The 14,542-nt window shown below is 42.9% G+C and overlaps 1 protein-coding gene across 1 annotated transcript in view; it reads right to left on the bottom strand.

Moving 5' to 3' along the window:
* The window catches only part of dab1a (DAB adaptor protein 1a), an 858,599-nt gene extending 844,323 nt beyond the window's left edge, over nucleotides 1-14,276 (bottom strand). The window contains exon 1 of the mRNA XM_038793498.1: nucleotides 14,082-14,276. The gene's annotated coding sequence lies outside the window, so the exon portion shown is untranslated. The remainder of the gene's footprint in view (nucleotides 1-14,081) is intronic.
* Between the last annotated feature and the right edge of the window lie 266 nt (nucleotides 14,277-14,542).

Raw genomic sequence — 14,542 nt, 5'->3', positions numbered from 1 at the left:
ATTTGCTCCTTAGTAAACATAACTACCGGGTCTGCAAAAGGTATTCAAGGGAAAGGGAACTTTGAACCTTATTGCTGGCAGCAGAGGGTGGGTTGTATAAAGAGACAGAGCCAGTCACACCCTCCCCCACCCAACTTTGTAACAATTTGGGGTTATCCCAGCCAATCAGTGACAAATCAAAGGGTCTCACCCAGATCAATAACTTTTGGGAAACCTCACCAGGGCTGGTCATAACATGGGCCAGGTGATTTGGCCCGATACAGGCTTGTGTGTTATGAATGAGCTTCCAAGCCTGGAATTGGGTGCAGGTTCCTGCCATTCCGGCCACTGGGCTGGGTGCTGTCGTCTCATAAATGGAAAATCCCGCCCTATAATTCGTCTATTTGTTTGGTTGAGTTGGTGTGAAACTCACTCTCACTTGCTGCTCAGACTGAGAAGTGCAATCTGGTTCCACCAATATCATTGGAACTTACCATTAAAAAAGAGACCCACCAGCTTTGGGTGGCATGTTCGCTGCCTGCTTAGTCAAGCAGGTTTAAATTTCAATTGGTTGATTTCTGGCTGCTTCTGGCTGGGTAAGTTTTAATTGCTAACCTTCCCAGTTGTTGTACCGTCAATTACCACGAGACGAGAATGGTGAAACAATCGAGGCTTTATTGCACAAGATGTTGTGCCTCCTGCAGCTGGAACCAGAATGGTAGCAGCGCAGGAGAGCATGCACTTTTATACGCCACCTGCTGGGAGGAGCCAGCAGGCTGGGATTTACAGTGGCACCTGTAATACAGTGGCAGTACCGTAATACTGTACATGCAATGTATTACTAGTGGTGTTTACCACACCAGTTTCCCTCAGATGAATGTGTTTAAAAGCAGATTTCAAAACAGGGAGTTCATCCTGTGCTATTTTGCCTAATCGATTCAAGGTCACAAACAGAGCCATTTAGTCTTTCCACTTTTTGATTTTGTTCAAAAAGTTATATCCTATGTGCCTTATGCATGTCTATCAATAGTGATAAATATTTGTATAGTTGCGAGTAGTCATAAGAAATCTTAAGGCAGGGCTTTGTGTCTGGGTCTTGACCTGAAGGCCGAATGTGGATCCTGACCTCACACCTTGTGGGAAACAGTCACCTTGCAATAATTTTCCCCGAATAGTGGCCAGTGGGTGCACGTGCTACCAATTAAGGAGAAGCAAGCTCTCAAAGCTGGGGAGCCAGGTAGTCTGTGACCAGGTATGTGGGGAGGGCCTCAAAACCTGTCTGGAGCACTGCTCCTCTAGTCTGCTCCCAGAAGGCCGAGCTGGATTGTTCCCCACACTGTGGGTTATCCAGAGGCTAACTGGAAAATTCCAGTTGGCCTCTGACAATTGATCTTTAGAGGCCAATAACTCATTTTAATTGGTACCCGCCACTGATGGGCACCTAGCTCTTCCATTCTTGATCCTGCCTCCTGGAAAATGGCCCCATACAGAAGCAAAAATTCAGCCCTCATCGTCTTGTTAGAAATTTGCTTACTTCCTCACATGGTTGACAGTTTACACTGCTGTTTTACCATCTGCAACTACTTTGGCCAGAAATATTTACTGCAACTTTGCAGCATGTTGTACCCACTGCTTGCCTCGGAACTTCTCACCTTTCCAACTGCTGCAGAAGGAAAACTAGACTAAAGTTCTTTCTGAGTAATTTGAGACATATACCCAATCTCATTCCTTCAGCCATTGGTTGGACTAATATTTGAAAGCATTTTCTGTGTCTCGAGCCTGTCTGCTTCCACTTCTACATCTTGAAATAAGTCAGATGTCTTGTGCTCCACAATTATGCTTTCATAATCTACCAAAACAGATCTTGGTTCTATTAACAAGGCACTTGGTGGCCCATATTACAAATTACACTGGCCTTCAGTGCAGATCTTTCCATCTTCTTGTCAGAACAGTCCATTTTCTGGTGCAGACAGAGAGTACCTTCCTCTAATTGTTTTCTAAATGTAGATTGAATTGGCCATATGGAAATGTCTCTTCAATTGCACTTCCTCACTCAAAGGGTGTGGAACTCTCTCCCACAAACAGCAGTTGAAGCTCGAACACTTGTTCATTTTAAATCTGAGATGGATAGATTTTTGTTGAGTCAAGATATGAAGGAATTTGGGCCAAAAGCAGGTGGGTCACAGGTCAGCCATGTTCTCACTAAATAGCGGGACAGGCTCGAGGAGCTAGTCTACTCCTGTTTCCATATTCTTACCTAGGTTGCCTCTTCAGCTGGCTGGTTTAGCACAGTTGGCTAAATAGCTGGCTTGTAATGCAGAACAATGCCAGCAGTGCAGGTTCAATTCCTGTACCAGCCTGCCCGGACAGGTGCCGGAATGTGGTGACTAGGGGCTTTTCACAGTAATTTTAATGAAGTCTACTTGTGACAATAAGCGATTATTATTATTATTACTTTAATCTCTTCCTGAGTCTCTTTACATAATCCCATATATCAAAGTCTATAATTAAGCCCCTTAAGTACTTATCATCCCTTCTTGATGTAGGATTCAAATAGTCTTATTGGCATACATTTGTTTTTTGTAAGTGGAAGTTTCATTTGCTCTATATTTCTCAAAATGTTTTAATTAAATTTACACCTATAACAAATCAATCCAATGTCCTCTACATTTCATGCTTTTAAGAAATAACGTTTCATAATTAATTTGTGACATGAACTTTTTAAAAACCCTATTTAATAACCAAAGTCTCCTTTACCTAGTCTATATTTTACGATGCCATTCATCATAATCTGATGATCAGCACAAGTACTGTCAATCTCCAGTAAAACATGAGAATTGCTCCTTCTACACAAGTTTCAGAAGCTTTAGCTTGGTAATTAAGGTTCCAACAATTAATGCCACTTCAAATTCTAATGGAATAATTGAGATCACATAGGTAATTTAACTACCTTCACTAGTTTCTGAGTTTTTCATTCAGACAATTCTCACTCGTTGCTCCACCGGTGTTTCTGATCCTGATCGTAGCATCAGTTATATATCACACATTACTTCAACTTCGGTATAAAAGCTAGTTACTACTTTTATTCCTTGTATTATGATTCCTACTGATGTTAACACTGGACAAGTCAGATCCCAGGGTGAAACCTGGTTGATAGATCCAACATTTGTTTAAGGATCGTGGGGGAAAGTTACAAAACAAAGTCATAGGAATCTGAAGGTGAACCTTTAATGCATATAAAATATTTATGAAAAGACAAAACATGAGCTATTGTACAGCAGACAAGAAGGTTGGAATGATCGCACTACAAAAAAGACAACAATTTAAATTCCCTCTATTCCTTTATCCTAGCAACACCCTATGAGGCACATAAACCAGTGAACAATTGCCACTAGTTTGACACAAAGGTGTCTCATTTGGGACTGGCAAAGTTGCAAATGGTTTTCCTCCGATGAATTCCTCAGTATTTACTTGATACTTCTCAGCCAACTCATATCTCTCCCTGAGACATGTAAAAAACACATTCCAAACTATTTCTTCAACTGCAGGGCAAACAAATGAGTTCCCTAAACTCAGTCTTCCAGTAGCACCTCTACTAAACTAATCACTTTACTGAATCATATAACTGATTATTCAGTTAACTACTGTCCCAATAACCTTGTAGTTTTTCTTCTCGGAGACCTGAAAAATCCCTGTATGCTCTCCTTGACTCACACGCCGAACTCTTCCCCCTCTAAACTCCTGTCTTTTCCTGTCTCTACGTCACTAGATCACTGTTGCCAAAGCTTTTCTACTGTATTTTGTTTCCAAAATAACTGATCTGTTAACCCATCTCTTTAACTTCATGGGTTGTAAAACCTCATTAATAATGTATTAATACAGCCAAACCCAAAAACCTTAATCCTTTCGGTGACAATCTATCCAGACACCAATGCACCAAGGTTCATTTGCAAAACCCAAATGAAACTGAAACCTTTCTTTTTAACCTTTTTCAGCATATGTTAAATTATATGTAACAAAAGAGAAAATGCTGGAAAATCTCAGCAAGTCTGGCAGCATCTGTAGGGAGAGAAAAGAGCTAACGTTTCGAGTCCAATGACTCTTTGTCAAAGCTGACAAAGTTGTTAAATTATATATTGTTCAGAATGTTTGTCAATGCCCTGAAGCAATTATTCTTTGTTTCTATGTCAATATTATTGGCATCACTCACTCCTCTAACCTCAAAATGTTACTCCTACATCCTCTCCATTGCTAAATTGGCTTCCAAGAAATTGCTCCTTTTATGGAAAACACTTATTTTCCTCCTAATAACTTTCAATTCTCTCCAAATCCTACACCTGTCCAGAGTTTTAATATCTTTCCAGGATCTTGGAATATTTTTCCAGATTTTAAAAACTGCTAAGTAGGATGTAAGATAATCATAGTTGGATAAATCATTATCGCTGCCACAATGAGCAGGCAAGCTGGGACTCTCCATTCGAGCAAGACTACAATCATAATTATTTGTTTCTCTAAGCTTCAAATAAACCAGTCCAAATGTACTTCCTCTTCCCGACGCACATAAACCCATTGGGGCAGTTTTAACCTTTTGAAGGATGGCATGGTGGTGTAGTAATCAACACAGCTGCCTCACGAGGCAGCGGACCCAAGTTCGGAGCCTCGGGTCACTGTCCATGTGGAGTTATCACTTTCTCCTCATGTCTGCATGGGTCTCATCCCCACAGTCCAAAGTTGTGCAAGGTCGGTGGATTGGCCACACTAAAATTGCCTCTTAAACAAAAAAAAACGTTTCAAAATGATGTGAAACAGGTGATATCAGAGTAGTTGCCTATTTTTCCATTCCATAAATCTCTTCAGTTCATCTAACCTTTTGTTCAGTTTTGACTCCATATCCCTCTATTCAGTGCTGACAAACACATAAATAAATAGCAACCCTTCCTTTAGCTGTCTAAATGAGAATTCTTTTGGCGACAAAGAACCAAACAAAAGTAAAATAAAATTCGAAGGTACCTTGGGAAAAATCTTCTGCGGGATTCTCAATCAGCAGCATCCTTCGCTTCACGGAAACGCACCCAAGCCCATGGGTTACCGTCGCCGTGGCATGGCCATAGTGGGAATCTCCATTGCCCAGATGGAGAATCCCACCCAAACTTTGGTAAGATTCTGACCTTGCCCAAATATTTGGGTGATCCATATCTTCTGCTCAGTCTTTAACTTATACAAAAATAGATTGCACTGACTTGCTCACTCACCCTTACCAGAAGCTCACAAACCCTTACCAGAAGCTCACAAACCCTTAACAGAAGCTCACAAACATTGCAGAGTACGCAGCATGCCGTTTGGACGGCCTCAGGACGACATCTGAGGCCCTCCACCGATGCTCCGCCCCAAATGGGCCGACTGCCTGTTCACAGTTTGGGGACCTTGCCTGGCAGCTACGGACTGTGTCCAGCGCCGCCACAGTCGGTTGGGGGGGGGGGGGGGGGGGGGGGGTGGTGGTTCTGATTGCCGGGGTACTTCGGCGGGGGCTGGGGGGTCTGGTGGGGGGTTATAATGGGCCACTATCTGACAGACCGGGTCCGCGCGCGTCTGGCACCATGTTGTACGGTGCAACCACTGCAGGTCATCGCCGTGAGCATGCACGGCCACGGACCTGGCAATTCTCTGTCCGAATCTGCAGGTAAAGCTGGGGGCTTTACATGGTGCGGCTGCTAGCCCCCCACCGGGCGGAGCATCAGTGCGGGGGCAGCAGCGACTTTTTGGTCGTGAGACTAGACATATGGTCCAGACATAGCCTCAAAATCGAAGAATCCAGCCCCCAATTTGCATTCTTTGGCATCTCATGCATGCTAATTAAATGGTCAGCTGGCCAGAAATTAGTTCGTCCTCCAAATTAATTACCCAGCCAGCAAAAATTTAGATCGTTCAGTTTTACGACTATAGTCAAGTGGCATGCACCTGGTGACCTTCACCCACTCTATTATTTTGAGGTTTTTAAATGTTGTTTTCGGTTTCCCGATGACCTCACATAATTTCATTTGAGTGCCAGTAACAAATGCTGCGCCAAGGCTGAAACCAGAAGGCATACAAAGGCCTGGGATGGGTGGTTGGGGGTAGTTGGTAGGGGAGGCGGCTGCGTAGTGGTATTGTCACTGGACTAGCAAACCAGAAACCCAGGTCCAGTGTGAAGGCCTGGTAAGTGAAGAGGTCACCGGGATATGGGGGATTGGTGGGGGGGGGGGGGGGGGGTCATCACGGAGGGGGATTAGACAGGTGGCTCAGGTAATCACAGAATGTAGGGTCAAGGCGGGCATGGGGACGATAACAGATGTTGGTCCTGAGGGGAGGAACGGCAAATGTAAGTGGATAATGATGGGGTCCAGGTTAACAGGGAGAGGTTCAGTGGTGAGAGAGGGAAGATAAATGGTGATAATGGGTGGGACTCAGGTCATTGGGGGAAGATTAGTGGGTGACCTGGAAGGATAGACTATGCTGGAATGAATTTGAAAGGTGGATCACATTATTTTTCCTCATCTCAGAATGACCAAGCTGTTGGTCAGTCAGTGAGATCCCTCAAAGTAGGTGGAGGGTCTTTTGGGCAAGTGGAGTTCAAAGTTTGCACATGTGAATGACCAAGAGGACATCTTACTAATTATGAAGCAATTGGATATCAACCATGCTCAGTTGTGTTCTTCTGTCTCTGGTGAGGCCTGTACTGCAGTAGGTTTGTTCCCAAATCTTGCGTCTCATAACATCGAGGTCCTAGTAAGATGGGATGGGAACACCAGCAGGTTGGATGAAGAGGGATCAAAGGGCAAGGGTGGCTCTTAGTCTTCCCCTGCCCCCACTTCCTAGTGTCAAGTCCCTTGATCAGGCATCGACTGCCTTTGAACGAGGGACGCCCCCACCTCAAACATACACACACACACGAGCGCGCACAGAAACACACGCACAAGGCCGCAAACAAACTGGCATGATACCCTTAAGTAGGCATTTATTCCCCACTTAACGGCTGCAATCGACATGTGGGCATGAAGGCCCATCCTCCAGCCTTCTTGCTATGGATAATCTGATGGGGGAGCATCTGAAGCATTGCTTCTGTGGGGGAGGCCCAATGCTATTTAACTGCCCTCAAGCACTTTAGCTGGCCAGCATCAGGCCTTTCACACAATCAAGCCCCAGTGATGTGCAAATCCTGCCCCTGAGAGCTGCCAGTCTGTCAGAGCTAACAGCTGCCCTTTGCCAGCAGCAGTACTACAGCTGCTGCCGGTAATGCTCTGAGGCCCAGCCAAAGGATTGCCACTCGATCCTTGCCTACAGGTGACTGGGGTAGATTGCGGGGAGCAGGGTTCAACCAAGACGGGTGCAGGGAGATGGATACAAGGGCAGGGCAAAGGTTTCAAATGCCACAACCCCCTCCCCCCAAACCCCAACAACTTCATGGTGCCAAGTCCCTTGCTTTGGAACTGACTCTCCCCTCCCCTACACACACACACGCACACAAAGTCACAGGCAAACCCAATAGCGTTTTGCTGGGCAGTCTCTAGGAGGCAGGGAAGAGCCATGTGAGTCCCAATTGATCCCTGAGCCATATCAGTAAATTCTGGTGGACTCAGGGATAATAGATGTCAAGCAGCACGTTACTGAGACATGAACCTAACGGGCACATCCTGCCACACCAATAGGGTTCCCACACTGGGCTTTTCATGTCCCAAACTTAATTTGGGGATAGTTATCCCGATGCTGCGAATGATACCCACCATCATGCCCCCTCCAGCGGGTTCAGTTAAATTCTACTCATTGTTTCTCTTTAATATCATTACGACAAAAATCATGCCAGTCTCCAACTCTTTCTGTCCTCAACCCACCAAATGATTCGCTTTTGAAAGGCAAGTCTCAGTATTATTTTAAAAATTAAAGCAAAAGTGATGATTACCATTGTTTTCTTCTACTTTTTATTGGTTTAAAAAATATTTTTGCTTTAGCAGAGTTTTATCAGAGGATATTCTTTGGGAACATTACTAAAGTCAACAGCATGAAGAACCCAGAAAAAAAAAGAGTGAAACAGGGAAATAGGAATACTGGTCCGAACTGATTTTCCTCCTGGTAAACAAATTTGATTATCAGTACATACAGTTACTATGCCTGGATGTTTTTTCAATGGTGTTATTGTTTAACTATGTGCAAATGGTACAGCAATTACACTAACTGGTACATAATAGCTTTTGTGAACCAGACCCCCAATTGTAACATAACTACTTACAACTCATAACGTGCTAGTGCTGTTGTATTTCACATTTATCGTATGGATGCATATTTAAAGAAGTCCCATTCGCATGAAAACATCTGACAAAACAATTTGTTTTATTATTCACAAGCATATACCGTGGGCGGCACGGTAGCACAGTGGTTAGCACAGTGCTTCACAGCTCCAGTGTTCCAGGTTTGATTCCTGGCTTGGTTCACTGTCTGTGCGGAGTCTGCACGTTCTCCCCGTGTCCACGTGGGTTTCCTCCGGCTGCACCGGTTTCCTCCCACAGTCCAAAGATGTGCAGGTTAGGTGGATTGGCCATGTTAAATTTCCCTCACGTCCAAAAAGGTTAGCTGGGGTTAGTGGGTTATGAGGATAGGGTGGAGGTGTGGGCTTAATTGGGGTGCCCTTTCCAAGGGCCGGTGCAGACTCAATGGGCTGAATGGCCCTGTAAATCCTATGATTCTATAATTCTATATCATCGGCCACTTGAACCTCCTTGTTTCATCATTGTGAGAATGGCAACAATATGTTTCACAAATGTCCAGGACTTTTTCTTAATGTATTACAGAATCACTACAGTGCAGAATGAGGCCATTCAGCACATCAAGTCTGCACCAACCATCTGAAAGAGTACCCTAGACAGTGTCCCTTTAAATGGTGAGCATAAGACTGGAAACACATTGCACAGTGGAAGGTGTACAGTTAGAAATAGCCTAAGCAGTTGATACAAAGAAGAAACAAAGATTTGCATTTATCCAGCACCTTTCCTGGCCTCAGATCTTCCCAAAGTACTTTATAGCTAATGAAGTACTTTTTAAAGTGTAATCACTGTAGCAATGCAGGAAACATAGAAAATAATTTGGGCATAACAAGATCCCAAAATTGCAATGTGATAATGATCAGATTATCTGACTTAATTTTCAAATATAATGCCATGGGATCTTTTACATCCACCAGAGAGGACAGATGGGCCACAGTTTAATTTGCCATCCAATACTGCAACATACCATCAATACTGCACTGGATTGTCAGCTCAGATTTCTTGTGCTCAAGCCTCTGGAACTTGAACACCCAACATTTTTAATCAGAGGCGAGAGCGCTACCCACTGAGCCAGAGCTGTCACAGATAACAGTGTTGTTGTAATCTTTCCAATAGTACCGACGGAAGGTGAGTCATAGAATTCCTAGAGTGCAGAAGGAGGCCATTTGGCCCATCGAGTCTGCACTGACCCTCTGAAAGAGCACCCAACCTAAGCCCACTCCCCCCTCCCTATCCCCATAACTCCACCTAACCTACACATCCCTGGACACAAAGGGGCAATTTAGCATGGCCAATCCACCTAACCTGGAAGGTGGAAGGAAACTGGAGCAGCCGGAGGAAACACACGCAGACACGGGGAGAAAGTGCAACTCCAAACATCCATGGTCGGAATTGAACCCAGGACCCTGGCCCAGTGAGGCAGAAGTGCTAACCACTGTGCCACCGTGCCACCCATGGTGGTGTTTCATATTTAAAAATATATGTACTTTCACATTGGAGGGTTATGTTAATTCCTTTTAAGGAGTTTTACTCAGCCTTCTCTCTCCCTCTCTGTCCTCCCTCACTCCAGAACCAGTGACAGTGGCAAACTTATCACAACACAGTTGCATCGATCATTGTGTCAAGTGCTACATGTAAGGGGTTTGACAGCAGGTGGATGGGTATTTGCTGCTCCAGTCTTTTTAAGACCTGACAAATGAAAATTGCGGAGAGAGGTAAATTGTAGAGGTTTTACTATTTGGACATAATTTTTCAAATGAACATTGATTATTCTTGGCTGTTAACCATGGGATCACAAACAATTTAATTCCAACATTCATCTCTGGTGACAAGAGATACATTCACTGACAGTTTGGCTTCATTGGTAGCACTCGCCTAAGTCAGAAGGTTATAAGTTCAATTCTCACCAAAAGATTTGAGAACATAATTTAGGCTGTGTTTCAAAGTTAATTTTTCCAGAGGAGCCTACATTGCAGAGAGACTAAGCTGAGCCCTGCCTCCTGTTCAAATGGGCATAAAATATTCCTTGGCATTAGTTGAAGAAGCAGGAAATTGTCTTGGTGAATATTCCAATGTAAATATAAGGGGGTTTTCTTGTCCTGATATAATCTGCTCATTGGGGGATTGCAATGTGTAAATTGAATGCTGTGCTCACTAATTTAACACTAACAGCCACTTAACTTCAAAAGTAATTATTTAAATATGAAGGGCTGAGGACAGAATGAAGTGCTGAAACATGGGGCTATATAATACAAGCAGGGGTTTATTGCAGCCTGACCCACCACTGAATGTGAGGTAATGCATTTTGGAAGGTCTAATGCAGGTAGGGAATATAGAGTGAATGGTAGAATCCTCAAGAGTATTGAAAGTCAGAGAGATCTAGGTGTACAGGTCCACAGGTCACTGAAAGGGGCAACACAGGTGGAGAAGGTAGTCAAGAAGGCATGCGGCATGCTTGTCTTCATTGGCCGGGGCATTGAGTATAAGAATTGGCAAGTCATGGTGAAGCTGTATAGGACCTTAGTTAGGCCACACTTGGAGTATAGTGTTCAATTCTGGTCGCCACACTACCAGAAGGATGTGGAAGCTTTAGAGAGGGTGCAGAAGCGATTTACCAGGATGTTGCCTGGTATGGAGGGCATTAGCTATGAGGAGCGGTTGAATAAACTTGGTTTGTTCTCACTGGAACAACGGAGGTTGAGGGGTGACCTGATCAAGGTCTACAAAATTATGAGGGGCATAGACAGAGTGGATAGTCAGAGGCTTTTTCCCAGGGTAGAGGGGTCAATTACTAGGGGGCATAGGTTTAAGGTGCAAGGGGCAAGATTTAGAGGAGATGTACGAGGCAGGTTTTTTACACAGAGGGTAGTGGGTGCCTGGAACCCGCTGCCAGAGGAGGTGTTGGAAGCAGGGACGATAGTGACATTTAAGGGGCATCTTGAAAAATACATGAATAGGATGGGAATAGAGGGAAACGGACCCAGGAAGTGTAGAAGATTTTTGTTTAGACGGGCAGCATAGTTGGTGCAGGCTTGGAGGACCTAAGGGCCTGTTCCTGTGCTGTACATTTATTTGTTCTTTGTTCTTTGAATGGAAAACAATCTTGACTAATAAGGAGATCAAGGGTTATGTGGAGGAGGCAGGAGAATGGGGATGAGAAAAATATCAGCCATGATTGAATGGCGGAGCAGACTCGATGGGCCAAGTGGCCTAATTCTGCTCCTATGTCTTATGGTCTTTATACCCGGGATAGGGTGGGACACCAGAACGGCAAATCGATTGGTTTCCCATTGGGCAGGATAGATTAAAATTGCCTCCACGTTCTTTCTTACTAAAACACTCAAGTGAAATATCCACCTAAAAGCTGCTTAATTGAACCAAAAGCAAGATTATTTAGAATATTGTGGTAAACTTTCAGCTCCCACCATTCATTTTGATTTGAATTAAGAAATTATTGATAAATAGTGGTGACCATGTAACTTTATGATCCAGCTTTAGTGTTAGATTTGTTTACTCTCTGGCCCTGAATGAAAAATCACATTGCTTCATGCAAATCATCCTATATTAGCCTTTTCACAAAGGAGAGAAGATCCATGCTGCATTCTCTCGGTTCACATTAAACTCTGCTAGATCACTTAATTTGCAGCTAAGAATCAGAGAAATCATGTGAGATTTCTACCGATCAGAATTGGGTCATCCAGATCCACTTAGCTCTGTCAGACGATCCAGTTAGGTATTGGGTGCCATCCACTGCCCACTTCAGGTAAGTGCAACTTCAGGATTTTGAGTGCAAGTGTTTGTGGCTAATTAAAAGAAGCTTAAGCTGCTCTACGGGAAGTTAGTGAAAAGAATCTCAAGCCAATAAAGCACACACACAATTCGGGCTTCACATTTGGATTTACACCACACCTCCATCCAGGCCTGCACCTTTTGCAAATCTAACTCTCTTTGTCATAATACCTGCCCAGATAATTTTCTGACTGTCTTTGTTCTTAGATCGGGTACTAAACTTGAGGCTGTTTTATCCTAGGTACTTTTGTCCATTCTATTATTTCCCCTCTCTGATTGTTAATAAGTAAAACAATGATCTTAAATGTCAAATACCTGTAAATGTAAATACCTGTGCTAATGTTAAACAATGACAGATTCACTGTACAATAGAATAGAATGTCCACTTTAAGAAATTTGGGCTGTGGTTTAGGTTGCAATTGTGCTGGTGTTAGTGTTGAACTGGGTAATGTGTAACCTGCACGCTAGTAAAATACTTTGCACAAAATCCTATTAAGAATCCATGAAACCCAATGCATCAGGTTCCTAATTGAATGGTTAAGTATCAAGATATGCCAGGGCTATCATCATCTAGCCAGCTGGAAGTGAGTTTTATAATTTTTGGGCTGACATGTTAGGCAGATCATCAACCTCTGATGGGATCATTTGTACAAAAGTAAGGGATGGGATATTTATCCTGCCAGCCAATCATGGACTAACAATTATGACAACTGCAGAGCCTAACTACTAACCCTAACTATTTCACTGCCTTGGCTGAAGGACACTTGAGTCACAAGTGCAATTCACTGAGAAAGAAAATAATGTAAATCTGTAGGAATTTCTCAACTGTACTTTAGAAAATTTTGCACAAAGGACAAAGAGAATTTCTACCTTTCAAATGCATGATACTATTTGTGTCTTATATGCCTAGCATAATTTTACATTGTACCATTGGGATTCAATGGAAAATCCATTAGGATTTTGTTTTTTGTACACATTTGCTGGCCACTCTTCACCAATAGATGAAGCGTTTCATGCTATTGCTGGGTATACAATCAATGAGTTTCATTCTTAAGGATGATCAAATTGAATAAGAAAAGTGGAAAAGCAGAGAAAAATAATATAACAATTTGCAATTTTTGAAATTAAGGCTGCTCAATTCAATTATTGAAGGCAGTACATGCTCAGACTATTTGTGATGGAAGTATATAAATCATTACCTCATTGCTTAACATACTAACTGAATAAATAGGTAACATTTCTTCGATTCATTGCATGGTTCTTCCTTATTAAACCTTTTCTTTATTATAGAACTGACCCTTTTGGCTGCCCTGCAAGGGCTGGCAAAAGCTGTCAACGCTATATTGATTTGTAATGCAATGTGCTGCATCATGTCATTTTCTTAATCGCACAGCAGCTGAGACACACCTACTGGCCAATCTGTAAGAGCTTTCATTACAATCGACACTACTCAGACCCTCAGCATCTACATTAAATACAGCATATAGAAAACAAAATAGTAACCCGTTAGCAACTGTGTCATAGATTCTGACAGCTGTGAATTGCGAGTGCAATGTCTTATAATACCAATTACAAAGCAGATTCATCAGATTTTGTAATCATATTGCAGTAACGATAAGAATATACAGCATATATTACTCCCCCCTTCTATCATCTGCGATTCATCTAATTTTTATAATCTTCTTTCCCGACTGATTCTTTTGTTTTGTGATTTTTAAATAAGCAGCAATAATATATTCGCAAACAGCCAGTGATTAACACACAGCCTGCTCCAGCACAGCCCAGCATTAAACTTGCCCTAGGAAATCTATAATGCACGCAATGACAACACAATTCACTGGAATAAAGGAAAACCCAGAATCTTTGCAAAATACATTCACATTGCCTAAATGGATTCCAGATGACCTGGCATTTTAGCATGACCTGAATGACAGACGACACAGAAAGCATTCCCTCTCTCTCCCTCTCTTCCCCCAACAATCAGAGCTCCTTCCTCACAGCAATGAAAAAGCATCCTACCTTGAGCGTGTGCTGCTCTCCCATCAAACCTGCACACATTCTCCACTTTCCACTGAACAGTCTTCTCTTGGTGACTTTCTGGGGGATTTTGGAAGCCTGTAGGTCCTTCAGCAGTGACAAAAATTATTTTCTTCCCACTGGATAAAATCTCAGCAGCTGAGTCTGAATACCTATGGAACAGAGCAGTCAGCAGGCCACATCTTCCATACCTTATACATCACTACCACACTCCTCCTAATAAAATGCCCAGAAGCTTCAGGCGTTTCTATAAACACTATGAACCCAGGAGACAGTGCACCACATTTCTCCTTTAGATTCATCTTAGGCTATTTATAACATAATTTTCAATTGATTATCCAATGATCTATAAAATAAAATGTATTTGCTGCCCTAAAAGTATTAACTCTTGCAAGTTACCTTCTGCACCAAAAACAAAAATATTGTCAACTATAACAAAACTG

This window comes from Scyliorhinus canicula, chromosome 4 (genome assembly GCF_902713615.1).
Source record: "Scyliorhinus canicula chromosome 4, sScyCan1.1, whole genome shotgun sequence".
In the NCBI taxonomy this organism is placed as follows: Eukaryota; Metazoa; Chordata; class Chondrichthyes; order Carcharhiniformes; family Scyliorhinidae; genus Scyliorhinus; species Scyliorhinus canicula.
The sequence above is the reverse complement of the archived record's forward strand: the minus strand, read 5'-3'. Positions and strand labels throughout refer to the sequence as shown.